Genomic DNA, 12,671 nt, shown 5'->3' with positions numbered 1-12,671 from the left:
GCAAGCATCAAACTCTCCTTTCACCGCATGTCCCCTGATCTGCATCTCTGGCCCAAAAGTCCAGACCCAGGCATCCGACTGCCTTCTGGACACCTCCACTAGGCCGTCGCACAGTCCCTGCAAATCATTTCCTACCTTCCCTAAGGCCACTCCAGTCCTCGGGTTTCCCACATCAGGAAATGGTCCTCACCATTCACCCAGCAGCACAGACCAGAAACTCCTTTTCTTCCCACACCCAACACCCTACTGACCCCACCACACGGAATCAGTTTCCAAGACCTGACAGCAGAGTCCCTCCCGAATCCTCCTGCCTCACCCAGCCCCGCAACAACGGCTCCCTTTGGTAAGGCCACCACCCTCTCCCGCCTAGGCCACTAACAGCGCACAAGTCTGGTCCCTCTTCCTTTCATCCTCCATGATGTTGCCATGGTGGCTGACATGTCTTTTGGAAGATTAGGTTATGCTTCAACTTGGAATCTCCCCAAGACTTCTTAGCCTGGCCAGCAGGGCCTTCCAGCTCCAATGACTGTCCCCTCGAGCGTCCCCATTCCCACCATGTTCCAGTCACACCGTGCTCATTCAGCTACAGCTGACAACCTGCAGTGTGAGCGTAAACATCTGCACTGAGTGTGCGTACACAGCAGAGTACTTTAAGTTATATACCCATTACAATCTAGGGCGGGGCATCCAGAAGTACAAGTGTGCCAAGTCCATGGCAGTCCAAGGGTGAAGAATGGAGAAAGATAATAAAGCCTGAAGACCTGTCAGGGCAGGGGACACCCTGTGCCAGACCTTGGCACACGTCACAGGTCCCTCTTGGCTCCTGACCTGGGGACGGGAGTAACATGTTGTGGCCTAACACACTCTGGCCCATTCCACACGTGGCCCCTCACACTCACATCAGGTCTGCGGGAGGCTCATTTCACGTGTGGCCAAAGAAAGGGTGAGCCACCGAGTCACCTGCCCCAGGTAGCATCCTAGTACTGGGGAGGGGGCTCTAGTCCTTTGTGGATCTGTCCCGCTCCTACCCTCCTCACACTCACTTCTCCCTTCTCCACAGTGTAGGGTTGGGCATAAGGGTCTTTAAGATAAGGGTATTTGCAGTTCCAAAGTTAAAAAGTTCTACCACTCTAAATGTGGAAAAGGGTTATGACCTATGGTCACCACAATCTCAAGAAAGTACCTATTACGCAGGATTAAACACATTCAACAGACGTGGCTTCCTCCCCACCACGGTAAGCATTCTGGACCAGCTGCCCAGGCAGTCACGTTCCACAGAGACGCACTTTAAGCAACTAGAGAACAAGCTCACGATCTGCCCCCATGTCAACCCAGCAAAGAGCCCAGCTATGCCACAACATGTAAAACCACCTGCCCACAATGGAAGTGGTGTCACTACAACAGAATCTTAGAACGCCCTGACACTAGCGGGAGTGCCCTGACACACGCGCGCACACGTGCACACATGCACACGCACATGCAGACACACACCCTCCCGGAAGCCTGCGGCTCCTCTCACACGGCACCGGTGTCAGGGCTGGGGAGCTCGGGAGGACACAGCGGCTCCTCACCGCCACCAACGCCCCACTCACTTCAGGGGGTCCCGGCCACCTGGCGGCAGCACCCGACGAGGGACGGAGGGCCACAGACACGAGAGATGTGTGCAATGAAGCTCCAGGGAGCTGGGCTGTTGGCTGAGGCACCTTCACTGCTCTTTACCCCCAAGATTCTCTGAGAGCACAGCCCCACTCTCCCCGGGCCAGTCCTTGACGGCCTACATCAAACACTCTCCGGAAAATTCCGTCGCTCGATCAGAAGCACTCGCCCAGTGGGATACTTCTTCCTTGAGCTGCAAGTTTTGAAACTCAAGAGAGGTACTTAAACCCTAAAAAAGAAAAGTCACGTAGGCCCAGATCAGCCAGAAAGCGCCTTCTGGCAAAAGCAGAAGGAGAAAATATAGAATGGGTCAGGAGGCCGTCTTTTGTCCAGGCAAGAAAACGGGGGCATTCACCAAGGGCAGCCGAGACAGGGAAAGAGAGGCAGAGGGACGCCGACCGCCGGGAGCGGGCGGGTGCGAGGCGGCCGCGGAGGTCTGCTTGAGCAGGTTCCCAAGATTCAACAAAGGGCATTATGAACAACACGCATGAGTCAGAGTGGCCTCAGGTCAAGCACTTCGGCTTCTTTTAGCCCCTCCACTTTGAGCAGCCCCTTCTGCAAGGACTTCCTGTCACACAAAGGGCCTCTGTGGGCAGTTCCCCGCTGCCTCTTTTCCTGTGCAGAGTGGCAGCACTCGGTCCCCCCTCCCTCCGGGTCAGACTGAGCACACCACCCGCCCTCCGGAGGGGCCGCAGCCCACCTGCACACCGAGGACAGCAGGAGGGAAGCACGTGGCATACCTGCACGCATCCATCCAGGAGGCCTCGGAAGTCTGCATCTAGGATTCTTCACGAGACGCACGGGCAGGACCCCTGAATGGCCCAGTCACTGCTGGCAAAATGCTGAAGAGGTCTGTGATTGATACTGTTTCTCTGTGACATGGAATCCAATCTGCCTTCGAGGTTGTGAGGATCAAATGGCCTTTGTCTGAGACCTGGCACAGAGCCAGCACGGGGGCCTTCGATGACAGCGAGCTGCCAGAGTGAGGGGGACTGGGGGCCAGCCGCAAAGACTTCAGACGCGATCACAGAGGCATCTGCCTTCTCACAGGCGTGACGGACACTTGGTCCCCATCCCAGGGCCAAGCACCAGGAGAGAATTCTGCACAAAGCGCAGTGGGACCACACAGGAGGGTGTGGACAGGGTGCACGGGGCTGACATTTAGTGGGGACTCAGCAGCCGGAGAGGTACGGAAGGGCATTCCAGGTGGAGGACACTGAGTGGCTACAAACTGCAGCCCAGGGGCACCCAGGCTCTGAGGCCAAGCCCCAAAGCGGCTGTGGCTTTCAAGGAGGGAGAGATAACTGCCAAAGAGTGGTGGGGTGCCGAAGGGCACGCCATCCAGGTCGCCTGCCTGTGTCACTCATTACACAGCAGGAAGGGTGACGGCTGCTCCGTACCGCTGCTCTGCTCGCAACGAAAGCAGCTAGTCCTGATGTGAGCACGGGCAGGGAAACCACGGATGAGACATCACGCTCATCAGAGCCGTCAGGAAGTAAACTGCTCAAATACTTCTCAAGCAGTGCTGTGACTAGTGCCTTTGAAGTTTGAAAAAAAAAAAAAAAAAAAGTCATGCAAACCACAAAAGGATTTGATTTTTAAGTATTACGCACTCAACTATGGTGCCACTTTCTCAAGACAGTCTTCCGTTTCATTCAAAGGTACAAGCACAAGCCAAAGCCTTCGGCTCCGGAGAAAGCTACGGGGCCAGTGTGGACCTGGTGTGACAACTGACAACGGAGTTCTAACTTGACAGTGATTTTATTTCTTAAGAAGTTCACATAACATGAAGGTCACCCCAGTAATTTGGAAAAATGAATAGGGAACCCACTTATCAAGGAACAATCTAGAACTTCTGAGCTACAACCAAACACAGAATTAGTAACTAAAGCTCCCTCTAAGCAGGGAGAAAGAGCAGGTTTGAACTAGCTATGACAGGTGCAAATTTTACCTCCTAAACCTCAGTCTTCTTATGTATAAAATGGCGACAAATATGGCCAACCTCCTTCACTTAAATGACACTTAAATGACATACTGGGGTGTCTGGGTGGCTCAGTCGGTTAAGCGTCCGACTCTAGATCTCAGCTCAGGTCTTGACCTCGGGGTCATGAGTTCAAGCCCTGTGCTGCGCTCCACGCTGGGTGGCAGCCTACTTAAAAATAAAATTAAATAAATAAATAAAATAAAATGAAAATAAATGACACATTAGATGTGAGTGCCTGCGTTCACTAGGCACGCAGGGAGCATTCATCTCTACCTGGTGTCTCTAGTCCAGCTCCTCCTGTCTCTCTGGCCTACAGGGCAGATGTCACTGCAGTAAGCAGAACTTACACATATAAAACTCCAAGAACACAAAACAAAAACCAAGCCTCTTACATATCTTCTTTCCTGATGCTACCTAATAACATTTCCAGTTACCATATTACAAAGAAGAATTTCCATTTATGATAAAATATCTAATTACCATATATAATGAGCATTATCTGAGAAGCTCTAAAGAAAATGCCTTGGTTACTATCTTAACTTCAATTTATATTACCAAGCACGCATACATGCTCACATGCACACACACACACATACACACACACACATAAATGCACACATCCTATATGCCCAAGCATGCGTCCATGCACACACACATTCTCTCGCTCGCTCGCGCTCTCTCTCTCTCACACAAACGCAGAAAGAGCCTCTCCTTTTTTTTTTTTTAATCCTCAAAGGTGGTTTCATTAAAGCATGAGGACAGGGCCCATGGACAGAAAGGGCTGCTGCCCCAGGATTATAAGGAACAATTGATTATACACTTTGGAGCTGACAGAGATAAGGACAAAGGGAAGTTTCCAAAAGGACTTTCAAGGCCCTATCCTTAATAAAACATTTCTCAGTTTGGCTAGCTCAAGAAATAGCCTGTGTTTCAAATGTTTAAGCATTTTTAATAAAAAATATAATTTATTCTGATAAACTCAATAAAATTATATTAAATCAAAATATTTTATAATTTATGTATATTTATTCCAATCTTCTAAAAACATTGACTTTCTTTTTTAAAATTTATTTTTTATTTCCCACTTTTTTTTTTTTCTTTTTAAAACATTGACTTTCTGAATGCCAGAAACCTAGCTAAGAGCTGGGGGAAGGGAGCAAATACGTCCCTAATAAGACCCAACCCTACAGCCCAGGAATTCACAGTACAGCCAGAGAGAGAAGACAAGGTCACACCTGATTAGGGAACAGGGAGGAGAGAGGATGGAGGACGACGGAGGAGGGGCAAGCAGGACTGCAGTTTATAAGAGGTAGGAGGAGTCCTGAGGCCTGCGGCCAGGTGACAGTGAGGATGAGGTGTTCCGGCCACGGCCCAGGCTCAGGAGCTGCTCGGAGAGGCTGGACATAGACCAAGGACAGCACCCAATGCCCACAAGGGCACAGGCAGCTCTACTGTAGCCCCTGAGGTCTAAATCACTGACTACTGTAGGTTATTTAAAAATACAGGTGTAAGAGGGTCACTGGGGTGGCTCAGTCTTAAGGCGTCTGTCTTCGGCTCTGGTCATGGTCCCAGGGTCCTGGGACTGACCCCCGCATCAGGCTCCCTGCTTAGCAGGAAGCCTGCTTCTCCCTCTCCCACTCCCCCTGCTTGTATTCCCTCTCTCTCTCTCTCTCTCTGTGTCAAATAAATAAATAAATAAAATCTTTAAAAATAATAATAATAAAGGTTTAAGAGTGGGTGGTTACACAGAGAAATAGTCCAGAAGGCTATGAACCAAAATGTGAACTGCTTCATTCAGCAAAGCATACCGAGGGCTTCTGACGCTCCAGGGACCAGAGGACTTGCAGACAGACCAGGAGGGAATGTCGCAGCAGGCGGTGTTGAGGGCTGGGCTGGGACACGAACCCAGTGGGGGACAGAGTGTTGGGGTCTACTACAGACAGGATGGTGGTCAACAAAGGTCTTCCTGAGGAGGAGACATCTGAGGAAATACTTGAATAAATGTTAACATTTACTCACCCTCTCTGGATGGTGGAATGTGTGAGTTTGGGAGTTTTCTTTTTGCATATCTGTATTTCTTAACTTTTCTACCCTAAGAATACTGGTTGGGTCTTTTGAAAATTCTGAAATTCAAACTTTTGAAAATTCAAAAGGAAATAAGGCAAGGGCCCTAGGCACCTTCTGTAATGTCCATAAGCATGAAACCCAAGATTTCTTGTAAAGGAATCCACGACCCCTATCTTCAAATGACTGATAATTGGCCTGTGTATCACTTACATTCACTCAGTACAAGTGCCCACACACCTTCCAGCCCTGTCCTGCGAAGCACCCGGCAGCACCTTCACTGCTGGAAAGGCCACAGGGCCCGGGCTTCTGGGCTCTTCCCTCTTCTCTGCATGCCAGTTTCTAGGTGATCTCTCCTTCCTGTGACTTTCAACACCAGTCCCCCACTGATGCCTCCTGACTTTACTTCCCCAGCACAGAACTCTCCTCTGCACTGCAGAGTCCAGTGCAGCCCCAACCACTGGCTCAGCATCAACTCCTTGGCACCTGATGGGCCTCTCTGATGCACTGCCCAAAACTCAGCTCTGGCTCCTCCATCCCCAAGACAGGCTCCTACTCAGTCTTTCTATTTCAGTAAAGGACTCCATCATCTACGTGGCCACTTAGGGCACATGCCCCCATGCCACCCCTGACGCCTCTCCTTCCCTCACACCCTACATCCATTAGCTCCACCTTGAAACAGAGCTAGAGTGTGGCCACGTCACACCATCTCTGCTTTGGCTACATGGGGTCAAGCCACCAAACTTAAAACTTGCCAACACTCGTGTCTTTCAGCATGCTGGAAAATGCGTCTCACTAATCTACACTCCCCACCCTGACCCACAAGGTCCCATGTGATCTGCCCCCAGGTTCCAGCTCCAGGGTCAGCTCATTCCAACCCCTACCCCTGGCTCCTCCAGCTGCAGTGACCTTCCCGTGGGCCTCCAAATACACCAGGCTCAGACCTATCTTCACACCTGCTTCCCCTCTGCCAGGAACACCTCTCCTCCAGGGTCTGCCGGCTTTGCTGCTTCACATCATCACACAGCCGCTCACATATCACCTTCTTTAAAAAGCCCAACCTGTCCCCATTCCTCCGACATGTCAGCCCCTAAACTCTGCTTTTTTTTTTTAAAGTAACAATCAGTCTCCCATGCCAAATTATGTATTTATATACTGTCTCTCACCACCCACAAGAACACAAGCCCCTGAAGAACAAGAACTGTGTCAAGTTCACCCCATATCCTCAGCCCTGACACACAATAGGAGCAAAATAAACATGTGTGCAAGGAATGAGTGAAGCAATGTGCTAGGCTCTGGCACAAACATGCACTATGACAGAACAGACTTCTGTTCTCAGCAGCAAGACAAACCAGGTATCTTATGAGTCTCCCACTGAAAAATTTTAAAAGCTGAATAAATATAATTGTATCACTTTATTATACTCTAAATGATCATAAGGGAATCTAAAGACATCAAAAAGGCAAATTTAAAGAAGAAATATAAGTAGATAAGTCTTCTTTCTCTCTGATGTAACAGAGAGAGACAAAGAAAGAAAATATAAAAGACTGATTAAAGACTTGGGAAAAACAGGGAAGCCTAACTTACATCTAAGAAACTTCCAGAAGGAGGTAACATTAAGGATGGGTAAGAAGCAATCTTTAAAGACCATTTCTCAGCATGCCTAAAGACACTAAACCACAGAACAATGAACTCAAGCAAGATTTTAGAGAGAGTGAGCCACACCAAGATAAAGTAAAACCGTAGAACCTCAAAGGCACAGAACCAGAGAGAAAAGAGCACAAAGAATGACAACTGGACTAAGAACAACAGTGAAAGCCAGACCACACTGTAGTGATATATTCTACATGCTGAGCAACAGCATTTGCCAATTCAGAATTCTATACCCAGCAAAACTAGTTTTTAATCAGAACTAGATATCTGCAAACAGGTAAAATAGATACCACCACCACCCCCCTCCCAAAAAAGACATCACAAAAGAAAATTCTAAAGTGTCTACTTCAGGCAAAAAAAATGAAAGAAAGAAAGAAAAAAGAAAAAGATAAAGAAATGATCTCAGAGGGAAAGCCTGAAGCACAAGAAGAAAGGGTAAGCAAATATACACATAAATACAGAAACATATATAAACAGCACTGACTATATGAAACACAGTATCTAATTTGTAGGATTCTAAAATTCAGAAAGGAAACGCTGAATAAGTTGGGAAGAGTGTGGAATTAAACTGTTTTAAATCCTTCTGAGAGAAAAGACATTACTTTGGATTTGTTATGTGTTAAACCATGCAGGGGATAACCACTACTGGGATAGACAGAGGATTTAATTTCTAGACTAAAAGAGAGAGAGAAAACAAACGCAATGGAGGTGGGGGCATGATGGAACTCAGCTGAGGCGAAAGAAAACCAACGAAACAAAACAAAACACTCCCCAAAAGTGTAGCAAACAGAAAGCACAGGAACAAGAAAAGGCTGCTGCTTATCGCCTTTTCTATTCAAATTGTGCCGGAGATAGTAGCCAACGCAGTAAGAAAAGTCAGTAAAGGTACAACAATCAGAAAAGAAGAGAAAACCGCATCACTGTTGGTAGATGATGAGGCTTCCGCAGAGCTGACGGCCACCAGAATGACATCGGGAGCGACGGCTGGCAGCTACTGCGCATTCGGTTTCATTTCACATGAGGAAAACAGCAGACTTACTTCACAGAAGAAGAAACTGAAACTCAGGGAGGTTAAATATCTTGCCCAAAGCCACCTGGCAAGTAAAGGGCTGGTTTTGAAATTAAGTCTATCTGTGCCCGCAGCCTAACCACGGTGCCTGCCACAGAGCGAGACAAACCACGACACCGCAGGGTAAGCAGCCCAGAGGCCAGTACCCCCGGGTGACCACGGTACCTGGAGCACCTGCGAAAGCGAGACCAACCCGGAGAGAGCCGGGGAGAGAGCCGGGGAGAGAGCCGGCGGCGCCAGGTCCGCGCAGGGAAGCTCAGGCAGGGAAGGTTACTCCGGAGGGGAAAGTGCAGCAGGCACTGAGGTAAAAACCTATGAAAGAATCAAGAATGTGGCAGTGGGGGACGAGGAGAGGGAAGAGCTGAATACCACGAGGCCAAGCAGGGGCCAGCAGGCGAAGCCCCTGGAGGGCCACACTGGGGATGTGGACTCCTCCGGGAGGAGGAGGGACCTGGTCGTGGTCCAGGAAGGAAAGTTCCTCCGACAGAGGGTGGCGAACAGACCATCGAGCGTCTGGACCTGAGCCGTCCGACAGACCAGCCACCAGCTACAGAACACTTGCACTACAGCCAGCACCCCTGAGGAACTGTCTTTCTAATCTCCCTGACTTTTCATTCATGTTGATATAAATAGCCACGTGTGCTTAGCGCTGCTATACTGGGTGGCGCAGCTGTAGAGGTTAGAGAGGAAGCAGGAGAAGGGCTTAGGCGACAGGACAGAGCAGTGACGTTCAGGACGAACAGAGGACACCATGAAGGATTATGCTAGGTAGGAATGCGGGGCAGAGGAAGCCAGGGATTCAAAACTCCTCATTTGGGGGGCACCTGGGTGGCTCAGTAGGTTAAGCCTCTGCCTTCGGCTGGGGTCATGGTCTCAGGGTCCTGGGATCGAGCCCCGCATTGGGCTCTCTGCCTGCCTCTCTGCCTACTTCTGATCTCTCTGCCAAATAAACAAATAAAATATATATTTTTTTAATTCCTCATTTGGGAGTCAGGCTATGGGGTAATGTCACAAAGCGAAACAGCTCGGAAGGAAGAACTGGGTTAGGGTGGAGAGGAACCGGCTTGGGCCCGATAAATCAAAGGCAGCTTGGGTGCTGCAGTCCAGGCACGGGGCGCCCCCGAGTTGGGCACACTCTCTCCCATCTCCCTGCGTCTGCACACGTGGTTTCCGCCACCTCGTCTGCCTGATGGGCCCCTCTCTGAAACCCACCACCGGACTGTGACATCTTTCCCCAACCTCCCCCATTCTTCACAGCAGGAGAAGGTCCCTAGAGCTCCGGAAGGAGACTCATCGCGCTGGCGTTTAGAAGTCTCTACCCCACTGCCCTGGGAGCTCTCCCTCGGGCAGGACTCAACCTCATCCTGCCCCCGGAGCCAAGGCCAAGACCTGAGGTACACTTGGCAGACAAGAGACTCTGCCTGGTGGGCAAACTCACCGTATGCACGCGCGCGGACACAGACGAGCAAGCCACCCGACCCGGCCGCCCATCGTCCAGGTGCACCGTGCCTCCAGGTGGTGGCCTGTGCACGGCTGGAAATCGGCACAGAGCTCACCAGGAGCCTGCACGGCCGTCAGTGAGAGCAGAGTCAGCGCCGGGGCGATCACAGCCCACATGCGCCCTGTTGTGAGTTTTCATCGTCATGACAACGTCTACCTTCCCAAACTCACACTCCTCAACCTTAAGCGGTCGACGGGATGCGCCTAAGAATGAACGTAACGTCTTGGAGTTCAACATTAAATATGCAAAGGCTTCTCCACAAGCGGCCCTGATGCTTGTCTGCGTGGCCTCGGGGTCTCGCTGTGTAATACTCTTCCCGCACAGTACGGGCCAGACCGCAGGGCGCCTGCGCTGAACAGACTCACCGGTGGTGAATTAACAAAACATTTCTGCTTTCCGGGTCAACAGGTATTCAGCACTGTGCCCCGTGCTATTTTTTTCCTTGTGCGTCAGTTCATGGTGGAAAAGAACCTTAAAGAGGTCACTTTGCCGTCCCCAAGCTGCCCTGGACTCCATTTATCCTGCTCTACTAGCCCTACCGATACTGAAAACAAAGACCGAATTCCAACTCGGGAAGTTCAACATTGTAGCCTGCTAGCTACATCAACAACATCTTGCCAAGTAAGCAAAATCATTCTCCCCTGATCTCCCTTAAGGACTCCACTGCAGAGCAGTTCTGATGGGAAACAAGACTGAGTATGAAACTCAGCACAGGCTTCATGCTAAAAAGAAAAAGAAGGAAGAAAAATTGTAATCCCTTAGTACTGTGATGGCCAGTGGCACACATTTCAAATTCAGAATACTTCCTGTCAGATTCTTTAAGTTAACAAAAAATGGAACAATATGCTTCACTGGTCCACGTAAAGATTAATTTCTTATGATTCACTAATGACAGAGTCTAATGAGAAAAATCTTTAGGCCAGATTCCCAGCGCTGGAGATGTGAAGGAGGCACCAAGTCTGTTTCCTGGCATCAAGGTCGAACTGAAAGATGCAAATGTATTTAGACCAAGCTGGTAAGACAGGAGCATAGTGCCTTCTGCAGCAACCAACATGGAAAGGGGACCACTGCAACTCATCCATTCACTCAAATTAATGGCCCATGTTTACTTCCCCTCATATTCACACACACACACACACACACACACACACACACACACACACATGCACGCTCTCCTCTTTACCTGGATCTAGGATCTAGGATCTAGCTGGCATACTGGGAGAAGTTTTATCAAGGCCTTAAAGAAGGTTCTAAGGCCACCACCGGAAGCTGCCCTGGAGAGAAGCCCTGAACGGAGATGGAAATGAGGAAGGCCCCCATGACACCAACAGCATAAACTCTCGGGACTTCTGGGCCTGTTAATCGTGAGATAGTATGTGAAGAAAGCTGAGAGAAGAGAGGCTGGTGACCCAGAAGCCAGTCTAAATTCACTCAGCTATCAACAAGCCATGTGACCTTGGACAAGTCAAGACGGTATGTCACCTCTAGGTCTTAATTCCTGTTAAAAACAAAAAACAAAGAAGGGCCTGACTATACCCCCAGCGAGAGCCATTACAACTCTAAATATTGTGTTCCCATCTTTCCAACTATGCCACCAAATAAACAGCAGAATTACATGGCTGGACAAAACAGAGGACTAACAACGTATAAAAAGAAAGAGGGGGGAGGCTTATTTTTACTACTGGCATAAATCTCAGACCTGCAAGACGTGTTTCAGTCTGAAGTGACAATACCTCTCTGTTGCTTTCACAAACGCAGCATTTAAAGTTCCTCTAGAATTCCGTAAGATAACAGTGTGAGGAAAAATTTGAGGAGATCCTCAGAATTACAACAGCAAGGGCAAAACCTATGCACCTCATTAACGTCTGAGAGAAAGATCAATGTTTGGGGGATTTCTAAAAAAATAGGAAAACATGACCCTAAAAGTGTCAGAAATCCACAAATCATACATGGTAATGACCTAGCAAGAAAATATGCTTCTCTATGTGGCACAGACTGTACCAGCGCAGCATTTCTGGAGAACAGAAGGAAGACCCTGACGCTGCCTTTCTAATATTCACGGCAATAGGTAATCCAAAAAGTATATTCACTTCACGATGGATCGCTCGAGTACTGGGATTTTTAAAAAAGCAGCAACCCTCTAATTAGAAGCACAGCACTGCATAAATAAAAAGGAGGGAAGGGGAGGCACAATTTTCAATTCCAGAATATGACTTGCAGATAAGAAACAATTAAATACGCATGTGAGGCTGCTCAGTCGTTGGAACAATAAAACTTTTACATTTTGGTATCTACTAAAAATAAAAGCGCAGCGCCTAGTGACAGCAGTCAGATGGAGCAGAGGGCACCGGGGCCAGCTGCGAAGAGGAAGGAGAAAGAACTGACGGAGGAGGAAGGCAGAGGGGGCCTTGGAGCAAGCCGCATACTAATTCTGGGAGTCCGGAGCAGACGGCCATGAAACAGCAGTTAGTGTCAGCCAGAGAAGCTAATCTGTCCCCTGTTTCTCCCAAGTCCCATTTACGTGTTTGCAGGTTAGATTTGGCTTTTAAGAAAGGAAATGGCAGCATGTAAAAGACATAATGCCTGACAGCAGGAAAAGAAAGCAACCCTCTACTAATAGTTAACTCAAGTAACTCACTTAGCTCCCCAGTAAGAAACAAGTACATAGCTGGGCCAGAGCTTCTGATTCATTTCCTCTATTTAGGAATGAAGCATGCACATAAGTTCTAAAACCGGAGTAAAAA

The 12,671-nt window shown here is 49.0% G+C and overlaps 1 protein-coding gene across 3 annotated transcripts in view; it reads right to left on the bottom strand.

Moving 5' to 3' along the window:
• The window catches only part of PACSIN2 (protein kinase C and casein kinase substrate in neurons 2), a 132,875-nt gene that overhangs the window by 71,776 nt on the left and 48,428 nt on the right, over positions 1-12,671 (bottom strand). The gene's annotated exons all lie outside the window — the stretch shown is intronic.

The sequence above is a fragment of the Martes martes genome, assembly GCF_963455335.1.
Source record: "Martes martes genome assembly, chromosome: 8".
In the NCBI taxonomy this organism is placed as follows: Eukaryota; Metazoa; Chordata; class Mammalia; order Carnivora; family Mustelidae; genus Martes; species Martes martes.
Note: the sequence above shows the minus strand (reverse complement) of the source record. Positions and strands in the feature narration are given on the sequence as shown.